This window comes from Myodes glareolus, chromosome X (genome assembly GCF_982192425.1).
Source record: "Myodes glareolus chromosome X, mMyoGla1.1, whole genome shotgun sequence".
In the NCBI taxonomy this organism is placed as follows: Eukaryota; Metazoa; Chordata; class Mammalia; order Rodentia; family Cricetidae; genus Myodes; species Myodes glareolus.
This window is the reverse complement of record NC_142053.1, coordinates 126,197,167-126,221,462: the sequence shown is the minus strand read 5'-3', so window position 1 is coordinate 126,221,462 and position 24,296 is coordinate 126,197,167. Positions and strand designations below refer to the sequence as shown.

At 39.3% G+C, this 24,296-nt stretch overlaps 1 protein-coding gene across 2 annotated transcripts in view; it reads left to right on the top strand.

Moving 5' to 3' along the window:
• Positions 1–7,605: 7,605 nt before the first annotated feature.
• Positions 7,606–24,296, top strand: part of Huwe1 (HECT, UBA and WWE domain containing E3 ubiquitin protein ligase 1) — a 132,879-nt gene continuing 116,188 nt past the window's right edge. For both annotated transcript variants that reach the window (XM_048441621.3, XM_087902734.1), the window contains exons 1-3: positions 7,606–7,739; positions 10,465–10,599; positions 10,896–11,039. The gene's annotated coding sequence lies outside the window, so the exon portion shown is untranslated. The remainder of the gene's footprint in view (positions 7,740–10,464; positions 10,600–10,895; positions 11,040–24,296) is intronic.

The window sequence follows — 24,296 nt, the reverse complement described above, 5'->3', positions numbered from 1 at the left end:
AACAAGGTTTCCAACACAACTACCAGCGTCAGTGAGCTCACAGGAGGAAGGGATAGCATAGCAATCTGACCTACAGTGGGATTTAGGGGCTAGAATAGGTGAAATCTGAGAGGAACCTGGGACTGTAGTCACCCCGGAAGACCAGTGAATCCTGGCAGGAAGAGGGAAATGGGTCATTGACATTGAGAAATCGCTACTGATCAAAAACTTTGAGATGAGAGCATAGGTAGGTCTAAGCAGCAGAAAACAAGGATTGGAACTTTTTGAACTTTTATTGAATGTGTGAGCAAACCAAGCAAAAATTGTTCAGTGTCAAAACTCTCTACTGGATCTCCAACAATTAAGCAATCAAGTTCTTCTCTAACCATCATGAACTGACCTGGAAGGATTTGGTGCTGAATAACATTTAGAGATATAAGAGACTTGAAAAAGAATGGAATCCTCTGGAAGGGAACCATAGGAATGAATAATATCTGTATTTGGATTTTTCTCAGTCACCTATATATTACCCCCAACTGCAGTCTATTTATAGATGGGAAGAGCCCATTCAGCATCTGGCCACGATGTTGTGAAATATTCTTTTGGTACACTGTTATGATGGGGTGCTCTCATTGGTTTAATAAAGAGCTAGGCAGGAAAAAGTTAGATGGTACTTGTGAACAGGGAGAGAGCTTGCTGGGATAAGGAAGGGCAGAATCTTGAGACATGGAGAATCTTGAGACATGGGGAGAAGAAAGATGAACCTGCCGTGCTAAGAAAATGTACCAAGCTATGTGGTAGAACATAGATAAGAAATGTGGGTTAATTTAAGTTGTAAGAGTTAGTTATTAATAAGCCTAAGCTACACGACTGGGGAAAAATGTCAATGTAATGATCCTAACGATATTCTGCTATACTCATAGATTGGTGCATAGCCCAGTTGTCATCAGAGAGGCTTCATCCAGCAACTGATGCAAATAGATGCAGACCCACAGCCAAACATTAGGCTGAGCATGGGGAATCCTGCAGGAGACAGGGAGAAAGGATTGTAGGAGCCAGAGGGGTCAAGGACACCACAAGAAAACCTACAGAATCAGCTAACCTGGGGTTATAGGGGCTCTCAGAGACTGAACCAACAACCAGGGAGCCTGCATGGGACTGGCCTAGGTACTCTTCATATATGTTATAGGTCTATAGCTTGGTCCTCTTGTGGCACTCCTAACAGTGGGAACAGTGGCTGTCCCTGACTCTTTTACTAGCTTTTGGGACTCCATTCCTCATACTGGGTCACCTTACCCAGCCTTAATACATGGGGAGGTGCTTAGTCTTACTGCAACTTGATAAGCCATGTTTTGTTGATATCCATGGGAAACCTGCCCTTTCCTGAACAGAAACAGAGGAGGAGTGGATTGTTGGGTCAGAACAGAGTTGGGGGGGACTAGAAAGAAAGGAGGGAGGGAAAACTTCAGCCAGGATGAATTAAAATTAAGAAATAAAGAAACAAAAAAAGAAGAAACTTAAGTGGATACAGGGGTAGTGGAGAAGTGGGGGAGGGAATGGAAGGAGAAGAGGGAGGGGAAACTGCAGCTGGGATGTAAAATATAAATAAAGTTAATTTAAAAAAGGTGGTGCTGGGACAGCAAGGTCTTCTTGTTTATATCTCAGTCCATGAAAGACACTTGATCTCAGTATGCATCATTTACCTGTTACTCACTGGTGAGCTTTTGGTGTCCACATACAGGTGGCTATGTTGTATCAGCTGGATTTTGGTGGTTTTCCAGCACAATACATTCAGAGCATTAGGATGCTGGACGTATTCTCCTATCTCACCAATGAGGATATCCAATAGTACAAGGAGGATTACAACTACAAGGTCGAGTGGAATAATAAACAACCTACTCTCTCTCTCGAGAGTATCTGCAGCAAAGAAGTAATGAGCAAGCTGTTTGGCAAGATCTACTGGATCAGTGTGCCATTCCTCAAGGAGGTGTGCCAATGATGAACAATAACAAGCATTTCTTGGAACGCTAAGGCTACCGTATCATCAATGGTGATAAGCTGAAGTCCTGTCTAATAGAAGAGATGTGGGGGGTGGATGTCTCAGTCCCTTCAGGCTTGAGAACCCAATATTCTGCACTATCAATGATTGTGGACCCCAGTAAGATTTCAGACTGAAAATGGAACAAGTTCTTCTGCTCCTGCCCTATCCATATGTCCTCTCCCTTAAGGAAGTTCTTGACAGTTATGGGATTCTATAAGACAAGGAGCTGACCCAGAGGGACAGAGGTCTACTGAGAACGCAGAAGCCAATCAAGATTTCAGAAGACACAATACAAGTTGTTTGGGCCTGAATGGCTGGCAACTGATGGGGATGCTTATGGCAATTTATCCTGAAGGTGGCTGCTATTGGAAATGAAAGACCCTTTCACAACTTCTCAGATGCTGATAGAAGATTTTGGAATTTCCTTTTTTTAATATATAGGTTATCCTTTCCTGGGTTCTGTAAATAAATAAAGGCACTTCTGTGGAAGGCAGAAAAACAATCTAGAAATCTTATAGACAAATATTCAATATTATGACAAATGTTCACTAAGTTATTAATAACTTACCATATTATAGCTTTCTTTAGAACTATATATATATTAGATGTAATATTTAGAAAAATGTTAAGTGAGCATAAAATAAAAACAATGTCCTCTCTGGGTGGTGAGTCCAATTTATTTTATTTTATTTTACTTTATTTGCAAATTTAGTTACTCTCTTTCTTTCTTTCTTTCTTTCTTTCTTTCTTTCTTTCTTTCTTTCTCTCTCTCCCTCCTTTCCTCTCCCCTCTCTCCTTTCTTTCTGTCTTCCTGTGCTGGGGCTCAAACTCAGGGCTTCACACATTCAAGGCAAGCATTTTTCCAGCCATCTATATACCCAGTCCTTCCCTTTCCTCCTTTTACATTTCTTTTTTCACTTTTATTTCTTTTAATTTTTATGTGCATTGGTGTTTTGCCAGCATGTATGTCTGCATTAGGGTGTCGGGTCCCCTGGAACTAGAATTATAGACAGTTGTGAGCTGCCATGTGGGTGCTGGAAATTGAACCCCATGTCTCTGGAAGAACAACCAGTCAACCAGTACTCTTGACCACTAATCCATCTCTCCAGCTCCATGAGCCCAATTTTTACTGTTTTATTCACGCTTTCATATATACTGTTAATATTTCTACAATAAGAAAAGTCAAAATGTATGTGGGGGATGGTACTTGTTGAAATTAATATAGGAGGGAATGGAGGTAGCAAAAGAACCAGCTGCAGACTTAAATGTAAACTAAGGCTATTGTACATAGGGGATTTTAGAATTAGAGGTGTTGAATTGGATTTGGGGGTTAGGAAACTACCAGTAGAAAGGCAGGGGTTATAATAAGAATGGGCACTATAATAAGAATGGATTATTAGAGTTGAAACAGATGCTGTAAGAGACCAGATCCTACAATGAAGGTGCTTATTAAATGGGTGGATGAGGGCATAAAAATATTCTAAACAAACTGGAATTGTTTTAAATTTCAGGTGAGACTGCATGTTGAAACTGTTCTGGAGAGGTTTTCTGTTTTGGGGAGGATTAACTTTTTGAGTCTAGCTACTCCTTTTCAACAAACATCACCATTAGAAAAGTCTTAGAAATACACATTTAGTTATAGTGAAGTTCCAATCAGTAGTTCTATCCCCCTTTCTCTTTTCTGTAAGTATTTTTAGGTATTTCTTATATGCAAAGGCAGTGGGGGCTCAGTTTTTGGCAGTGGCTTTCTTCCATGCATAAATGTGTCCCCACACTTTCCTTGGTGAATTTATGGCCCTTTTTGCCCTTGGAGATTTCAAGTCTGTCCATTGTGTGCTGTTTTATCTGGCAAAGCTATACACCTCTCTGATCAGTAACTGCTCATAATTGATGTGATTGTCTTATTATCTTGCAGCCCTTTTGAAGTCAAGGTGATGGATGAATGGTATAGAACCATGGCTAGTCCTTTCCAATGTCTGCTTTTTGTTTTAATAATAATTAAAACAACATAGGGTATTAGTTAAATAATTTGCCTTATAATGGAGTAACACTCACTTACTAAATACATCTTTGTTAAGAACATACAACAAGACAACCTAAGATGGCTCTCTGTGCATCTTAGGTTGTACAGAAAACTTACTGTGTAACTATACACATGGAGGGAGGTAATGGTTTCCTTCAGCAGATTCCCAATTCAAGCCATGGCCCACTGTTCTGCAGTGTCGGAATTAATGTCTCAAGGGTTCTTCCACTAGTGCCTTTGCTTTTTCTTTTTCTTTTTTTTCAAGGCAGGGTTTCTTTGTGTAGCCCTGGCCATCCTAGAACTCACACTGTAGACCAGACTGGCTTCAAACTCAGAATTCACCTGTCTCTGCCTCCTGAGTGCTGGGATTAAAGATGCCCGCTATCACCACCTGGCTCACTTTTGTTCTAAACATCAAATTGATACATTTGTTAAAATTTGAACTTTATTGAAACATTCCGAGTTGCAAATCAATGCTCCCCCCAGATTCCTTCACTTTCCAATTTCATTCTATATCCCAGAGACTAGAGGTTAATAGGATCATCTCCTTCCAGGTCATTTTTGCAAATGTAGATCCTCTACAGAGTACTCCAACCACAATGCCACCCCACATAGTATAAAGGAGAAATGTTTGAGGGATCGCTGTGCCTAAAGTGTTTTGTGGATTTGCACTGTAGTTTTCTTCTTCCCTTTCTCTGATCCCCCACAACGTGTCCCATCTTGCCCTCTTACCCATCCTTCCCCATTCCTTAATTTTTAAAATGTAAACCAAGTTTTATCCCCTTCATGGATTTCCATTGTACAAGAATCAAATCCCAGTTCATTAGTGATCCTATTTATAGTTGCCTTTATTGGGCCCTGAGTAGCTCCCAGCAAGGTGACCAGAAAACACCACCGAGGGATCAGGAGAGCCCTCTCAAGGGACAGAGGCGGAGCTAATCGCGTGGTAGGTGGAGCCTTAAATCCAGTGTGAGCTGAGCCGCAGGGGGGAGGCTTTTTAAACCAAGGGCGAGGGAGGGGGTGGGGGGAACAGTATTGCTGCTGGCCGCAGACCCCGCACGCAGTTGCAGGCCCCGCCGAGCCACTGCGGCTGAGGTGAGCGTCGTACCCCCTCCCCGCTTCCCGGACCTGGGGGACGGGCCATCTTAGACTCCTCGAGGTAGGGGGCAGTTCCCACGGGACCCGGCTCCGAGTCTCGGAGGTGGCGGCCTTAGGGAGCCTTCGGGAAAGACTGCTAAAGGGGCCAGGCGGCAGCAGCTACCTTCCCCGAACCCCCCCCCCCCCCCCCCCCCCAGTCCTCAGCGGCCTCCAGCAGAGAGCTAGCTGCATCTTTGGGGACAGCAGGACAGCGGGGAAGCAGCGAACAGTGCGCGAGAGAGCCGCCAGCAGTGGGGATGCGAGGTACCGGCATTAGCCTTGATCAAGTGGCCCTAGAGAGGGAGTAAAGGCCGGGCCTTCAGTTTTTCTCTTAAGGCTTGGAGGAAGACGGCCTCAGAGGAAAAGGAAGGTGAGGGGCGAGCAGGCAGGCTTCATGGTTAGTACTAGGAGCGCGCGCGCGCGCGCGTGTCCTGATGTGTATGTATATGTATGGTGCTGGACACACATTCATTTTGTCTCATTGCTTTAATTTTTTTAAAACAATGTCTTACAGCTCTCTTATCAGGGAATCCGAATTTGTCCCATTTTTATACCGCTGCATTGCATGCCTGGACTATAGTTTATTTAACCATATCCTGATTGTTGTACACCAGCTTGTTTTCTTTGGGGGAGAGGGGGCTATTGCGAGTAATGTAGTAATGAATGGGTTTGTATATGTTTCTTGCACATGTATGAGGGTATTCCTGAAGGAGAAATTCTTCGAGGAGTAATTACAGAATCATAAAGTATGCATTTTGAATTTTGATAGATTTGTCTAAATTCCCTTACCCAAAGGCCATAATAATTTACACTACCTAATGTAGTGCGAGAGTGCTTATTTTTCCATAGTTTTGCCAACATGAATTGTTACTGATCTTTATATTTTTCCAGTTAGAGTAAAAATCACATGTCGTTGCTTTCATTTGCATTTTACTGATTATTACTATATTTGAGGGTATTTTCATTTTTCTGATTGCAAAAGTGAATAGTCAAATATGAAGTCTTCCAGTATGTAAGCAATGAACATTTTGAAATACTAAAAAGTCCCACTCTAAATACCAAGAAAAATAAAAATATCTGGAAGTAAACTGTAAAACTTTGAGGACTACAATAGAAGAGCGTTTGCATAAATGGAGAATATTATGCTTCTGAATAGGAAGGCTCAATTTTGTAGTGATGTCTGTCCATTTTTCTATATTGATTTATGCAATTGATGCAATTCCAATAAATAGACTAAGTTTTTGGAACTTAACAATCCTAAAGTTCGTGATGGGAGGATGGCTAAGAATAATCGAGAAAATATTTTTAAAAATAACTAAAGATGGGGGATACTTGTACTATTAAACTGTACTTGGAAGGTAGCATGTTTAAATTAGAATAGACAGAACAATGCATTAGAATGGAAAAGCCCACAAACGGGCCAAACTGGATCCCAAGATTTATTGGAGAAACATTGTTGGTTAGATATGGAAAAACTGCCATATTAAAATCTTCACACACCTACTTCCCCACCCCAAGCTTGAATTTGCTTTTGAGGGCAGACTCCTTTGTTTGGAGAAAACCACTTTATTGGGTCTTTTTGCTTATGCCAAGCTCCGGTAGTTAAAACTGGTGACTTTGGAGGTAGAACTAATAATATGAACCTTTGCTTAGATTAAGACGGATTCAGGTTAGCCTGCAGTGCGGCGACGGAAGAAATATGGATATTAGAGGTCTTTTAAATTTTTCCCCCCCATGAGCAAAAACTGTTGTGTCATTGTTTCCATTTGCATTTGTGTGTTTATTGTGATACGGAACATCTTTTCTGTGTTAGTAAGGATAGCACGTTATTCCTCGAGGCAGGTAACAATGGGGACCCATTTCTTCGCTTCCAGAATGGAGTTTGGCTAATTGGTACAGCCCTGCTGGAAGCGTGAGAATAAACAGGTTGACTTTTTAAATTTTCCTCAAGCACTAGGCAGGCTCTAGACACCTAAATCGGGGGCGGGGGCAGTTTTCAAGACATGGCCGAGATTTGGCGCTGAGCTGTGTCATCGCGAGGTTTGGTAGCGAGCTCCGCAGTGGGTCGGAAACCTCGTGGTAAGCGAGATCCCTAAAGGACGAGAGCTTCCTCCCTTTCCCCGAAAAACTCCCAGTCATTTTCACGAAGCCCCTCCTTTCTCCTTTTTAGGAGCCTGTACCCGCTCTCGCGATATCTCGTTTCCTAAAGGCGAGGCGCGGGCGGCATCCTGCAGTGAATTACGAAGGTCTCGCCGATTCTGAACGTAATATCGCGATAGTTCCCACAGCGCATGCGGGAGCCGGCGGCGGCATATTGGCTCCGCCCCTTAGTGCTCCGTGAGGTTGTGCGTCATTTGCTTTTCGTTTCGCGTGGGGTGAGAGCGGAGCTGTAGCGATTTCGGCTTGGGTGTAAGGAGAGGCTTGAGACGGGCTGGGTTCAGTTTTCCCCGGTCCGGTGGAGGTTCTCCTGGGATCACGCGGAGGCAGCCGAGGGTGGCTGCTGAGTGCAGGAGCTGCGGAGGCGCGAGCAGCGTCTTCTGATGGTGCTGTTCTTAGCCGGTGAGTTCTCGCGGGAGCAGGGTTACGTCCTCGTGGGATTCGCCGGCGGTGGCGGAGATACCTTGGGGGTGGGGGGGCAGTGACTAGGGTCGGTCCGCCTGTTAAGATGGCGGCGGAGGCTGATGTCTGTCTTGCTAGTACATGGTACTAAGGGGTTAGCTATCCGCGTTTGTGACGCTTCGCAGGTGCCAGCCATTAAGGAAATGACGAATGGCGAAACGTCGCGGTGCCGGTAAATCTTGCCTGCGATGAAGACCACCCCGTTTCTTACCGGCTAAGGCGACACCATTTCCACCGGCTTTAGCCGCGTGTGGGCCTGCCTTTGCCCCACCAATCGCTCTCCGCCTCCGTTTTTGTCGTCGCTGTGGGCGGGTTGGAAAGTGTGGGAGGGAGTCGGTAGTTCATTGGGTAGTGGGCTGGGGATTAGATGAAAATGTGAGAGAGGGGACGCACCGAGGACTGCTCTCTGCATCATTTTTGCTTCCTTACTTCTTCGCAGCCCTTGCGACGACCCTTATGAAACCCCTAGTTTTTCCTGAGTTGAGGTGGGCTCCGCTTCCCCAGCTCCCACGGCTTTTGAATTAAGGTTGAAGGGTCAATCTGTAGAGTGACTAGTGTATTCCTTCCCCTCCCCAAATTCTATCGCCCTGTTATATCTCTCAGCTTCGTAAATATTGGGATGCATTATTGGGGGGGGGGTGTAAGATTTTTTCCTATCACTCCTCCCCAGTCCTAATTTAGAGCCTTGCCTGAATCATCTAGTCTACCCCATCTCCTTCCATGGTGCTTTTGGCGCAGACATTAATAGAGTCTGTCTGGTTCCCTGCATTTACTCGTCTTTGTGTATAGAGCCATAGAAACCTTCCATTTTCTTAGGTCCTTTGACTTGTTTATCCTTGACGCGGGGACAGGGTACTGATTTCTTCCACTTTGAATGTTTTGAGACCATTTCTGGGCAGAACAATAAGCGGGTCAGTGGTTGGGTAATTGCAGTCTTAGTGGCGTTCTCATTCGAGCCCCCACTTCATCAAACTTTGCCATTCCTCCCAACCCCTTCTACTTTACAAACCCTGGGACCCGCCCCCTTTCCCTCTTCTGTAGTCTGTTGGATTGTGGCTGTCTTTTTTTTCTGGATTACTGCTAGCCACCATTTAAGTACTTCTCACTGCTTCCGCCTTAAACTTCTCACAACCACTCTTCCTCCCACCACCAGGAACAGAATCCCCTAGTGAGGTATCATACCTCCAATGCATTTTCCTTCCATCACGTGTTTTACACCTTAAACAGTCATGCTTCTTTTAAATTTACTTCCTTTCCCTTCACATCACCTCTGTTATAAACAATTAATTCCCTATCATGTGTTTCCTTTGTAGATAACATGATTTGAATTGCTTCTTTTAGCACCAGTGTTGCATAGATTGAGGCGATGCCAACATTCCCCATTCATGGGAAGCAGTCTGGTGTAGAAAATAGCGTTTGCTTCCAGTTCACATTGAACTCATGACCTTGGTCTTTTGAGATTTCTGTTCATCTATATAATGACAATAGTAATGTTTACCTTAAAGGGTTGTTGCAAGAATTATCAAGAAAATTTGTAAAGTGCCTGGGTTAAGATTCAGTGCAAATTGTAAAGTTCTTATGAAGGAACACAAATTTGGGTGCCTTTTTAATGTGAGAATATATTGGTAGTTGTTTTTATGTTATATGCTGCCTTTATAGCCTGGGAAAGAGTAAGATTTTTTTCATTTGTTATTTGTTCAGCTGTTTTTATGTTTAGAAATAATGTCTATGAACTTGTATCTGCGTTGTATTTTTTTTCTCCCCATAAACCACTTTGTATGACCAAAGGCTCATGATATTTGAATGTGTTCCCACTTTTTGAAGTTTCTACTAGTGCAAAATCATTCTCTTGGAATGACCACCAGCTATGTTTCTGTCATGAACCACACCCAGGTGTTCTACCTTTTGGAAGGGAGTGCCTCATCCCTTGCCTGCTCATTTCTGCCACTCCTTCAAAGACAATCTGTCCTGTCCTTCACCCCACAAAAGTAATGAAGTTTCATGCAATGCTATTTTGCAGTGTTAAAGAGAACTTCTCTTAGGGAGTTTTTTTGTATTTCTTCCTCTACCTCATTAAGTTCCTGAGGTCAGTAGGGAGGCATCTTTTTAAGCAGGATAATTAATACCTATATGCAAGACATTAGGAAGGTTGATGTAACTTAACTAAATACCAGTATTTTCCCCCAAAAGGCAATCACAGCTGGCTCTTTGATAACTACCTTCTGTTGTGCTTTTGCCATTTTATATTTTCTAACTTATTTGACTTGCAATTAGTTTTCCTTACTGTTAATGTTTTTAATTAAACTAATAGTAGAATGGTTTTTTTAAAACTGTGTTGGTTGGGTGATGGGGTTGAAGTAGGAATATGGTGGAAAGAAGTACACTATCACTGAAGTTTTACAGTGGGTAACCATCTGATAATTAACTATATGTGAATTTCAGTTTTGAGCTTCAGGGTTTGTTTGATTGAGTTCGAGGTACTCTAAATGAATTTCCTCTTTCATTGGAAGACAGGTCACTTTGAGATTCTTGTCCTGGTGCCTTTTACAATGGGTTAAGCAATAATTACCAATTAACTCTGTTTGACTCTCGTCCTTCAGCGTTATAATAAATAAATCTGGGGATAATGATCTAGGCATGACCTAAAAGGTTTAATTTATTCTAGGTAGATCTCTGAGAAGAGAGGAAGGAGTGGCACTACCAAATAAAAACTTTGTCTAAGATTCAGTGACAAAGTCAACCTGAATTCCCAGGATGTTTATCGTTTGTCTCCCAGTATGGCCAAAAAGCACTTATGAAGGTGAAAAATAATTTTAATGTGTACAGCATTTTCCTTAGTATTCATTTGTTAAACATGCTATCATTTTGTTTGGGTTGAGAAGTTTTCAGGGGTATTGTCTAAGTGTCATTAGAAACACTGCATAGCTATTGATTTCTGAGTTCTTTAGTTACTGCTCAAAGCAGGTCCTAAAAATGCAAATTGGTGTTCAAGGACTGTTGCTTCAGAAATATCTGATTGTGTTTAAATTTTGATATGATAATTAACCCCCCAATTCTATTATATAATTTTTTCCCTCTGACCTTTTTATTTTGTAGGTCCTCCAGTAGCCTGACTTGAGTGGTTTTAGTGCTTCAGAGGAACAAACCAGTAGACCAGAATTTGGTCAGGAATTTTCAGGAAGCTGTTGGAGCAGTGTTGGGATTTCCCACCAGGATGACTATGATTGGCTGTGATTTTAGGTTAGTTTTTTTAGATCTTTGTGGGTGGCATTTGTATTTTACGTCTTGAAATGGAGATGGGGTTGGGATTTTCATTTTGTGGTTGTATTTCTTTGATTCCATTGTGGATCAGATGTCTTTTTTTTAATTTTAGTGGATGGGGGATCATTACTAAATTAAAGGGAATTGTTTAAATGCATATAGTCAGTATATAATTTTTAAATTAATTGATAAAAATTTGAAACATAGAAGTAAGCCAAGTAGGATGACGTTCCCTCCCCCAGGTACTTTTAACATTTGTCAACTTTTCAGCCTTTCTAGTTTTACCCTTTGGTATCCCCCTTCCCTTGGAATTACTTTGAAATAAACCTCTCTTGTCATGTTTTTTTTATCTATGTAACTATTTTATAGATAGCTGAGAAAATTCTTGCCAGTATAACCACACAATCATCTTCACAATTGATGAAGAAATTGAGTTTTTTAAAAGTAGAAAATAATCTAGTTTTAAAATTTCCCTGATACTTTGTTTTCTTTATAGTTTGTTTGACTCTGGACCCAGAGAAAATTCGCTTTACTAAACAGTTTGTGTAGACTTAAAATATATTTTAAACTTCAGGCAATGCCTCTTATTTTTTTCTTTTTCCAATCTATTCTTTAAATTGTGTTATATTATCCTCACATTTGAGATTAAAGCAATGTGTATTACATTCTTATTAAAGACCCTAGAGAACCTATTATAATCAAACAATGGTAGTAATCACTTATATTCCAGCTTCCAGCTGGCATTGAGACTGCTGGCTTGGTCGGTATACTAAAATAGCTATTCATGGGTTCCTTTTTCTGTGGCAGTTTGATTTGATTTTAGTTCCACGTCCTGGTCCCGCTTACTGTTATCCCTATGAAATATAGGCCTTCTTGGAGAAAAAGCTAATGTTTTCTAGATAGTGACCTGATATTGTGTTTGGGGTTTTTCATGTGTATTTACAATGTTTTTTTTAGGTAGTTTGGTTGTTTTTATGCTCTATTTTATGCTCTATGTTCTTTTTATTTTAGTGTTACCTCAGCTTCTCTGACCCAGAATTTAGCTATTAAGAACTGATTGGCTGTTACACACAGTTCTTGAAATTGCCATATTAAAAGTTTTTGGGAACTTTATTACTTACAGATTTTATACTCAATTATAGTATAATTGTCCTAGAGTTGTACTTATTTCACTTGGAAATAGTTCCCCCAGCATAAATTGTTTGCTTACTCCCCCTGCCCCCTTCTTTTTTTTTTTTTTAACTTTTATAGTGTTAATCCATTCTGGGGTCTGTACTATGTTCTTTCTATGATCAAAACCAGAAAATGAGATTTGAAACTAAAGCCTCTAACCAGCCTTTAACTAGACACAAATGTGGGCAGTGCACAAGGGTGCTTGTGCCAGGCATTAAAATGGTAAGAATTGCAAGTTAAAGAGGCAGAAAATAGAAAAGTCTTATGAATGAAAAATTTAAAAGTATTTAAATGTGATTATGAATCACCAGTCAGAGATCAGGTGTTTCCTCTCTTTGTTCATTATTGGAGGAATAAGTCCTTATTTGAAAATTGATTTAATATTAAATAAGGGATTTCTTGGGAATTCCATCAAGTTCATGCTTTCAACAGAAAACATTTTGAGCATGTTGGATATAACGATTAAATATTTACATTTCAGTTTCTGTAATTTAAACAAAACCACTTAGGCCCAGACCCAAGTTTGTGATCTAGGATAACTGGTACAGAATTGTGCACAGTGGGCATTCCGATATTTGAATCACTCCCTTCTTAACACTGGAAGTTCACAATGGAAACAGTGTTGGGTTTTTAATTCTCCTTTGTTGTGTGTTTTTAACCACCCGTTCAAAGTATCATTGAAATGTCAAACTTGGTTGTTTTGAAAATATTTGCCCTTCACATTCCACATTCCTTCCCATGGAATAAGGTTAAGTTGTTAATTCGGTTGTGTATCTGTGACCATGTTAGGTTGCTCTGCTGTGATCTCATGGGTAGACACGAGGCAGACAGTTCACAAGTGTTTGTGCTCTTAGGATTTCTTATTGTTTTTTTGACCTCTTTCTTCAATGACTGGTTACCAAATGTTTATATATGATAATGTCTGGGATAATTCAGCTCTTAAGATTCTCTGGAAGTCTCTTAGTTGATGTGTCATAGAGGTTGAGTTGGTAAAACTTGATGTGCTTGTTGACCATCTTGGTTTTCTGGTTATAGAAATGCTTTGAATGGAGTGGCTCCCTGAGTAAAATAAGTTTGCTTGAGGTGTTAACTTGATAATTTTCAACTTGGAGCTTCCTTAAAAAGTTTTTCATTAGTTGTTGGTGACATAGAAATGATTTCATGGAATGTTGAAATTTGTTGGGCTTTTATGAAGTACCACCAATTGGCTGGAGAGATGGTTCAGTAGTTAAAAAGACTGTTCTTCCAGAGAACCCAGATTTAATTCCCAGCATCCACATAGCAGCTCACAACCATCTGTAACTTTTATACCCTGGAGACCTGACGACACCCATGGCAAAACACCAATAAACAAAATAAAAATGAAGTACCACCAAATGCAAATTATACAGTAGATCTGATTCAGTTGATTGAACTCAATATATATGTTAAATTTTTTTTCAACTTAGAGGCTTTGTTCGTATCTTAAGTGTTGAAAGAAAGCAGTTGTTGAAAGCAAGTAGTTTTTTTCATCTTTTAAATAGTGGTAAGTAAAGGGGGCTAAAAGTAAAAAGTAGAGGGAGGACTTAAATACTTATGTTTTAAAATTAAATTGGGGAGCTGGAGAGAGAGCTTACCAGTTGAGAGCATTTGTTGCTCTTGCCAGGTTTGGTTCCCAGCTCCCATATGATCGCACACAACCATGTGCAATTGCAGTTCCAGGGGCTCTGATAATTCTCTTCTGATCTTTTAGTGCATCAGGCACACATAATGTGTGAGGCCAAATACTCAATACACATAAAATGAATCTTTTGCTTTTTTGGGGGGTGGTTTCAAGACAGGATTTCTTTGTAGCTTTTGGAGCCTGTCCTGGAACTAGCCTCAAACTCAGAGATTCGCCTGCTTCTGCCTCCCAAGTGCTGGGATTAAAGGCGTGTGCCACCACCGCCCGGCAAAATAAATCTTAAAAAGTTGCTAATCACAGTTGAATTGCTATGGATTTATGTATCACCTTTTAGCACAACTCAGGTTTTAAATCTTTATAATTAGAAATATTGGGTGGGCGCTTATGTTTGGAACAGCTTTTAAAGATAACCTTTATGGTTATTTGCTAAATTTATTTGCATATTTTTATTGGCATATTCTGGTCTTTCCTGGTGTTTTTCCAACTAATTTAATGTAATTAATTTCCAATTCAAATTAGCTTTGAATGCTTATGCTCAGGTGATTCTCTTGCTTTAGCCCTGAGTAGCTGAACTAAGATATGTGCCACTGCTAGAAGCTCTCCTTCCATTGCCAATTGAGTTCTTCCTGGTGGAAAGACTTCTATAACCATTAATATTCCTTCAGTCCAAGTTCTGACCCTGTTTCTTACCTGCTTTATCATATTGTATAAATTAACTTCTTTGTGCTGAAGTGTAGTTGTTCCTCTATAAAGTAGTGATGTTACCTATCATTATTCAGGATTTTGGATAAGTTGAACTGGGTTATACTTAAAACAGTGACTCTGAAGCCAGTGGTGGTGCATGCCTTTAATCTCAGTACTCAGGAGGTACAGGCAGGTGTTTGAGGACAGCCTGGTTTTAGAGCTAGTTTCAGGACTATGACACCCCCCCAAAAGAAAGAAGACAAAACTAATGAACTAAGTCACAAAACAATCCAACACCAATTTGGAATCATGATTAATAAAAGGGTTATTTATTTAAAAGAAAAAAACTTAAAGATCACCGTCCTAGACAACAGCCTCCTGCACGACCAGGAAAAGCGTCTGATAGCCAGAAGCGGACTCCAAAGCAAGAGAGCTAGCAGAGGGCTGCCGCCTCTTTTTTTTAAAGCGATGTGGGCTGCTATCTCAAAGGCTATTGGCTGAAGGAGCAAAAGTAGCTCCCACAACACAAACGGTGGCTTTGAAACTTTGAAATAAATTGCTGTGTCCTAACCCCAGTTTCTGAATTTATAATTTGAGGCGGAATAGGTTTTGCATTTGTGGATTTCCAAGTGATGGTGCAAATAATCAGAGCATTAGTATATATCTGTAGTTAGGGCAGAATGTTATTATTTCTAGACTGCTTTCTCAGACTGAGTGAAACACTTCACTCTTTAGTCTTGTTTAGTATCTTCAGCTAAAATAAATACATTCTTTGAGAATTTCACTTGTATATACAGTGCATTTTGATTATTAACTTCCCTAATTCCTGTCCCAGCTTCATAGTTCTACTCTTTAAAAAAATGACGGAGTCTGATTATTGCTGTTCATATGTGCATTGGTGTGGAGCCGTCTCCTGGAGCATGTGCAACTTACCAGTGGCCACTTTCCTAAAGAAAAATGACTCTCTTCCCCAATAGCCATTAGCTACTGGTAACTCTTCAGGTAGGGGTAGGCGCCAATGATCCTTTCTTAGCCATGTTGGAATTTTGATTGGCTTGATCTTGTGCAGACAGGTACCACAGCTGCTGTGAGTTTGTGAGTATAATACTATGCCATATCCAGAAGACATTATTTTATAGCATTCCTCCTTGTCCTCTGGCTCTTAAATTCTTTCTGCCTCCTCTTCCTAAATATTCCCTGAGCTTTGGGGTCAGGGTTGATATATATATTGTCCATTTATGGGTGATCATTCAGTCACTTAGTCTACATTAACTGCAAAAAGAAACTTCTGACCAGATTGAGAACAGTTCATATATTATTGCCTTTAGCTAAAAGCAGTTTTGAAACCCTCTGTTGCAGGGATTCTCAAATTGCAGTCCCAGATCAGTGTTCTATTTCCTGCACATTAGCAGCTGGGTCCAGAGGTGTGATAAATTCAGGTTCATTCCCTTTGACAAGCATTGGAGGGTATGTGTTCATTCACAGTGTTGTGTTTTGATGATGTGAGTTTTCTTTTAGTTCATTAAATGGTTGGTGACAGTGAAATGATAATGTTTCAATGCTGGCATTTTTTTAATTTGGTTTGGTTAAGCAGGATGAACACTCAGTTTTTGTCTCTTTAAAAGAAGTGTGTGCATCTCTCTCTCTCTCTCTCTCTCTCTCTCTCTCTCTCTCTCTCTCTCTCTCTCTCTGTGTGTGTGTGTGTGTGTGTTTAAGTAAACCAGACTTGCTTCAAGTGTCATTCCTCAGTTGCTGTTGACTTACATTTATTTCTTGTTGTCTCTGAGATAGGATCTTCTCTGCCTTCCTAATGATGTTATTCTAACCACACTACACCCAGTTGTTTTTGTTTTGTTTTAAATGTGGGTTCTGGAACTTAAGACCTTATGCTTGTAAGTAAGCATATACTGACTGAGTTGTCTTCTCAGTTCCTTTTCTTTTTAGGTCTGACCTGGAATTCACTATGCAGCCCAGGCAGGCTTTTAAGTTTATGGTGGTATCCTCCTGCTTTTGCTTCCTGAGTGCTAGGATTACAGGTATGATTCACACCCAGCTTTTCTCTCTCTTTTTAAACACAGCTTCACTTTTTTTTAATTGTTTATATACTTTAGTGTATGCTATGTATGGTAAAGGGTATTGGAGCCTTTGGAGCTGGTCATTGTGGTTCTTGGAACTAAGCTCCAGTTCTCTGCAAGAGCAGGAAACTCTCTTAATCACTGAACTATTTCTGTAGCCCCTAAATACAACCTTTGATGTAATGATTTGGTTTCCTGGTAGCTTCAGAGGGTTATGAAAATGCATATGACTAGATACTTACGGATATAAACATTTGTGAATCTAATGTTTTGAAGTACAAATGGTATTATGTTCTGCTAGGAGGACTTTATAGCATTATAAAGTTGGTTCCTGATTATTCCTGGCACAAACCCTAGTCTTTGGTAGTTTCCTTGTTATCAGTATGTCTGAATGTTCCAAGCTTATTCTTGAACATTTCTGCCCCAGAGCTGGAATCAGCTAATGTGATAGGTGAGGTTGAAAGAAATTTCTCTTTGCCATGGTAGTACTCAGCTTTTTACTCAGTCTCTGTTTTCTCTTTCCACTTAACCTTTCCAGGTTGCTTTGTTATTGTCCCTATGATTTTTCTTCGTTAATAGGAAATTTTTATTAGAATTTTGGTGGGAAGGTTTGAAAAGTCTTGATAAAAGTAGAAGGCATGGAGTCTAGGCACTTCTAGATTTGGGGCTTCCCACTTTATCATTTGGATAAGTTAACCTTTTGTTTCATCTTTGGAAATACCTTTTTCATTTGGCTATTGGAATCAGTTTTGTGGTGCTGTATACTGCATTAGCTGCCATGATCTCTTTCCTTTTACAAAGCTCCTTACTGTTCATTGTCTTCCAATTCAGGGTTCTGCTATAACCTTATTAATCTATAATGATTCCTTCCAACACTAATCATCAGCATCAATAAAGTTAGAAAAGAGTTAATGGATATTAACGCCTTTAAAACCATTTATTTTGTGTAGTTTTAAAGGACCATATATGGTTCAGTAAGTGGAAACTTTTCTTTTAAATCTGGTCCAGGCTGTCCTTGAATGTGTCATTCGCCCGCCTCAACCTTCTGAATACTAGAATTCCAAGTGTGCATCAGCACACCTAGATCTGTTCTGTTGTTCATTTTTAAAGTAATGTAAAGATGTCATTTTCATTCTTACACCTTGCCTTTCCATTTAGTTGAATAAAAATAGGTTTTCTAGTTCTTGTGTGCTTCCTCAGCCTTTAAGATTGCTGATATGTTGAAAAATCCTGTAATTGTCTTCTATGAGTACAAAGTGATAATAAGAAAAGTTTGAGCCAAGATGAGAGTTTACAGTGGCACATGCAGTTGCTATTACAGTACTAGTTTACAATCTTTGGGCAGATGTACATCTAGTCTGAAGCCTGTGTTCTATTTTACTAACTTCTTCCCACTTCCTCTATTCTTTCCCTCTGTTCTCCCTAAAATGCATGTATTTAGAGACTTATGTCCAGTTGTTGATAAGCAAGTATACAAAGAGATATCAATATACAAATTAATATTTGAGTGGGTGTTTTGATAAAATGCTTATCAAAAGTCCTGTACATATAAGTTTCTGTATATGTTGGGTGTATATATAATTACCCATATGCATGCATGCATACATACATACATACATGTGAACTATGCTTTATTGGTTGCACTGAGCCTTTAAGTACAACAATATATTTTAAATGCTGTAATTATAGAGTACACTGCAAGGATAAAGCTATTATAATTTGTGTAAAGTAAATAGGTAAAGGCTATGTCACTTGGGCAAATTGGGTCAGTTTGTTTGCCCTTTAAATGAGGGCAATAATGTCCATGCAACTAATGGTTTTTGAGGACATACTCATTGCTGCCACATAGTGGAGATACAAAGATAAGCAACAGGGTGCTAGCAAGATAGTTCAACAGGTTAAAGGCAATTGCCACCACGCCTGAGTTCTGTCCTAGGGACCAACATGGTGGAAGGAGAGAACAAGTTCTTGGAATTTGTCCTCTGACTTTCATATGTGCATCATGGCATGCTCATACCTATACACCTATGTAGACCACACAATAAATAATAATGTAGTTTATAAAGATAAGCATTAGGAATGGAAAACTGGGAGGGAGATTTATAAATCACTGAAAAGCTATTATGAATTATGATGAATGAACAGAATATTAGAGCAGTTTATAGGGGAGCATTGGAGAATACCACACAGAGTATTGGTTAGGATAAAATAAGTATCTTTGTTATTTTTCTATTATTATGAAGAGACACCATGGCCAAGGCAACTTGAAGAAAGACTTAAATTGTGGCTTACAGTTGCAGAGGGTTATAGTCCATGACCATCATGACAAAGAACAGGCAAGCAGGTATTCATGGTGCAAGAGCGGTAGCTGAGAACTTATATCTTGAGCTGGACAAGCAGGTATTAATGGCACAAGAGAACTTATATCTTTTTCGACAATCACAAGGCTGAAGGAAGCTAACTGGGAATGATGTGGGATATTAAGAATCAAAGTGACACACTTCCTTCAACAAGGGTACACCTCCTAATCCTTTCCCTAATAGTTCCACCAGTTGCGGAACAAGCAAGCATTCGAACACATGGACCTATGGTGGCTATCCTTATTCAAACCACCACAGCAATGTATATGTATCAAGATGGATTGTGAACTGAAAAATACTTCAGATGCATTTCTGTGAGCTGGATTTTATGACCACCTTAAGGATAGTGATATTTTCTTGAACATAATGCCTTTCTTTAATTCTAGTCCTTTTTCTAGTATCTGAGTCAATTTTAGGAAAATAAAGAAAACGTACAATACTTCCACAAAACTCTTTCACCATGCTTTTTGGTGTGTTCCCATCATAATTATAAGGTTAATATTTAAAGGATAAGAAAATAGTCTTATTAGAACATTGAAGGCAGACTTTTCTTAGAATAGGAAACTAAAAATGTCCAATAACAAGAAATACACACTAAAATGAGATTTTTTTTTATTCTTAGATTCTCATAATAATTTGATACTATCAAATCATAGCGAAAATTTAAGGTAGAACCTAGTCTTAAAACAATGTCCCTAAGTGATATTAATACAAACTTCACTATTACGTAATGTTAAGTTTATATAGCATTTAAAGTTTTTTAAAACCATTTACTAAGAATGCATTGGGAATGGCCCTTTTTGCTAAATTTGTAGTAACTTTTGTTTGAAACCACTTTTTGTTTGTTTTAATTTTTTTTGAAATAGTTTCTCTCTACATAACTTTTGTTGTCCTGTAACTCACTGTGTAGACCAGGCTGACCATGAACTCAAAGAGGTCCACCTGTCACTGGAATTAAAAGTGTCTACCACCATACCCTGTTACTGATCTGTTACTGATTTAACATCATAGTGATGAAAAAATAGAGATAAGTGCTCAATGTTCCTCAAATGCTGTTTTGGCTTATAGTATATCTTTTAAAATTTTTCTTTAAGCCAGAGTATCCTAAACAAATGTATTCCTACGTGTTAGGGTGTATGTGTTGGGGGAGGGGTTCTGGGAATCTTTTTATTTTATTTTATTGTTATTTATTGAGCTCTACATTTTTCTCTGCTCCCTTCCCTGCCTCTCCCCTCCCCCTTCAGTCCTCCCCCAAGGTCCCCATGCTCCCAATTTACTCAGGAGATCTTGTCCTTTTCTACTTCCCATGTAGATTAGATCTATGTGTGTCACTCTTAGTGTCCGCATTGTTGTCTAAGTTCTCTGGAATTGTGGTTTGTAGGCTGGCTTTCTTTGCTTTATGTTTAAAAACCACCTATGAGTGAGTACATGTGATAATTGTCTTTCTGGGTCTGGCTTACCTCACTCAAAATAATGTTTTCTAGCTCTATCCATTTTCCTGCAAAATCAAGCTGTCGTTATTTTTTTTCTGCTATGTAGTAAGTACTCCATTGTGTAAATGTGCCACATTTTCCTTATCCATTCTTCGGTCGAGGGGCATTTAGGTTGTTTCCAGGTTCTGGCTATGACAAACAAAGCTGCTATGGACATAGTTGAGCACATACCCTTGTGGAATGATTGAGCATCCCTTGGACATATGCCCAAAAGTGGTATTACTGGCTCTTGAGAATGGTTGTTTCCTAATTTTCTGAGAAATCACCACACTGACATCCAAAGGGGCTGTACCAGCTTGCATTCCCACCAGCAATGCAGGAGTGTTCCCTTTTCCCCACAATCTCTCCAGCATAAGTTGTCATCAATGTTTTTGATCTTGGCCATTCTTACAGGTGTAAGATGAAATCTCAGAGTTGTTTTGATTTGCATTTCTCTGTTGACTAAGGATGCTGAACATTTCCTTAAGTGTCTTTCAGCCATTTTAGATTCCTCTGTTGAGAATTCTCTGTTTAGGTCTGTACTCCACTTTTTTTTATTGGATTATGTGATCTTTTGGTGTTCAATTTCTTGAGTTCTTTGTATATTTTGGAGATCAGCCCTCTGTCTGTGGGGTTAGTGAAGATTTTTTTTTCCATTCTGTAGGCTGTTGTTTTGTCTTGTTGACAATGTCCTTTGCTTTACAGAAGCTTTTCAGTTTCAGGAGGTCCCATTTGTTAATTGTTTCTCTCAGTGTCTGTGCTGCTGGGGTTGCATTTAGGAAGTGGTTCCTGTGCCAATGCATTCAAGTGTACTTCCCACTTTCTCTTCTCTAAGGTTCAGTGTGGCTGGCTTTATGTTGAGGTCTTTGATCCATTTGGACTTGAGTTTTGTGCATGGTGATAGATATGGGTCTGTTTTCATTCTTCTAAATGTTGATGTCCAGTTATGCCAGCACCACTTGTTAAATAATACTTTCTTTTTTCCATTTGATATTTTTTGCTTCTTTATCAAAGATCAGGTGTTCACAGATGTGTGGATTGATATCTGGGTCTTCTATTTGGATCCATTGGTCCTCTTGTTCTTACACCAATACCAGGCTGTTTTCAGTACTGTAGCTCTGTAGTAGAGTTTGAAGTCAGGGATTGTGATACCTCCAGAAGTTCTTTTATTGCACAGGATTGTTTTGGCTATCCTGGGTATTTTTGCTTTTCCAAATGAAGTTGAGTACCGTTCTTTCGAGGTCTTCGAAGAATTTTTCTGGAATTTTGATGGGCATTGCGTTGAATCTGTGGGTTCTTGGAATCTTAACTCAGGTTGTTGGACTTGTGCAAGTGCTTTTATCTAATAAACCATCTAATCAGCCCCTCAAAATATTCCTTTTAAGTGGACTAAAGATTTGGCACCTTGGGTTTGTTCCCTAGCACTACAAAATAATGATGGAAAAAATAAACATTTTTAAAAAGTGTTCTTTACATCCCTTCCAACTTAGAAATTTTCAAATATAAAAGTGCTGAAAAATAGCACGATTTTATTCTCTTTCACAGGATAGATTCAAGACTCTATTTAAGAATTTGCCACATTAGAGTTACGTAGGTTTTCCTTATTATCTGAGAAGGTTCCATTAAACCCATCCCATTATAAAATTCACAGATTATCCATTCCTTTACGTGTAAGATGGTATTCATATAGTTAACATGTATCTCCCCATACTTTAAATTATTTCTCAGTTATTTGTAACGTCTAATAGTATATAAATAGTTGTTAATACTATATTGTTTAGGGAATACTGATAAGAAAAAACATTATGCATGCAAACATGTACAGGCACGGTTTTTGTTTTTAGACAAACTCTGTATCACAGGTTTGCCTCAAATTTAAGGTCTTGCGGTCTCGACCTCCAGAGGACTGGGATTACAGACATGTACCACCATGCCTGTCTCAGATGTAATTCTTTTCAGATCCCTTTTATCCATATTTGAATTCATGAATGCTGAATCCACGTTTATAAAAGATTATATGTATGTTTTACGTTTTCTGAGTCATTTAAAACCACAGTATTTAAGTATTATAAACATCAGTCCACATTCGTATTTGCTCAAGGATCCTAAAGCTTTTTATTCAGTCATTTCCTTCAAATGGATATAAAAGGGTATTTTTTATTTATTTTGAAATGCTAGGACCTCACACATACAGGGTATGTATGTGCTCTACCACCTTCATCTTAAATGATATATTTTCTTTACCTATTTTAATTTTGATTTTATTTATTATTGTGTGTGCCTGATGTGTGTTTGTAGGTCTCTTACCATTGCACAGATTCTGTGAATCAAGCTCAGATTATTAGACTTGCAAGTGTAATTTCCATTTGAACCACCTTGCCAACCCCCAAAATGGTATTTCAAATATTACTGTTCCAGTTCCCTTTCTACGAGGTCAGTTATTGTGCATCTTTCTTAAGTATTTTAAATGGGTGAATTACATTCTGATGATTCCTATTTTCTTGTGCTCACACCTTTATGTTACAGTTTTCATTATCTTAATGCTTACCAGTACACAGTAGACATTTGGTAAATAAGCGTTGATTGAAATAAAAAAGGATAGAAACATCATGATAGATAAATCTTCATAGATTTGTTTCTCTTAAGTTTTCAGAACCAGAATGCAAAAATTTAATCCAGGTAGTAATGTTGCATGCCTTTAATCCCCCAGCATTTGGTAGGCCAAGTTTCAGGCCATCCTGCTCTACAGTGTGAGTTCCAAAACAGCTGGGGTTACACAGAGAAACCCTGTCTCGAAATTCCCCCCCCCCCAAATATTTAAAGTTTTTGGTACTTCTAGCCAGATTGTCCTTTAGAAAGATTATCTTACTTTACTTTAAAAATTAAAAACCCCCAAAAAACTATGCTATGTCAAGCCTTGATAAACTTGTAAGAGCATAAACTTGGATATAGCTAGTATCTTAAGGTTTCTATTGCTGTGAAGAGACAGCATGACCACAGCAGCTCTTACTGAAAACATTTAATCTGCTGGTTTACAGTTAATTCTATTATCATCATGGTGGGACATGGCAGTGTGCAGACAGACACAGGAAGTGAACTGAGACATTGGGCATGACCTGAACATTAAATGAGACCTCAAAGCCTGCCTCTACAGTGACACACCAGCAAGACCATACCTATGTCAAAGCCACACATCCTAACAGTGACACTCCCTATGATCTTATGGGGGCCAATTACATTCAAACTACAGCTACTAGTATTGGTGCTATGCAAATGGCTCTCCATACTTATATCAGTTGGTATATTTTTACAGAGGCATTGCGATTTTCACCCATTCTGGAGTCCTGGTTTGGCCCTTCAAATTCTCTTGTATTGTTTGATACCAGCTTTTGAAAGAACAATGTAAGCTAAGGGTTAGTTCAGTACTATTGTCATGTGAGGCTCTGGATTCAGTCCCCAGCCTTGTGTTTTAAAATATAGTAATGGAGGTTTCACTTGACAGCCTCTTATGCCAAGCATTTTAGATTATTTTTGCTTTTAAAAAGTAAAGACTAACTTTGTGGCCAGTACAATCTCTACCTCTAGAAGACAAGTTATGGTCATGTACTCTATAACAGTATAGTTTCTGTTTATGGTTTGTTTTGAGAAGATATCTCATGTAGCCCAGAAACTCACTGTGTAGTTATTAAGAATTCATTCTGTATTGGCAGATGACATTAAATTTCTGATCCTTTGGTGCTGCAATTTCAGGCATTTGTCCCCAGACCTGGCTTTGGAACATGGTAAATGGCTAATGTGTTTTTGCTGCT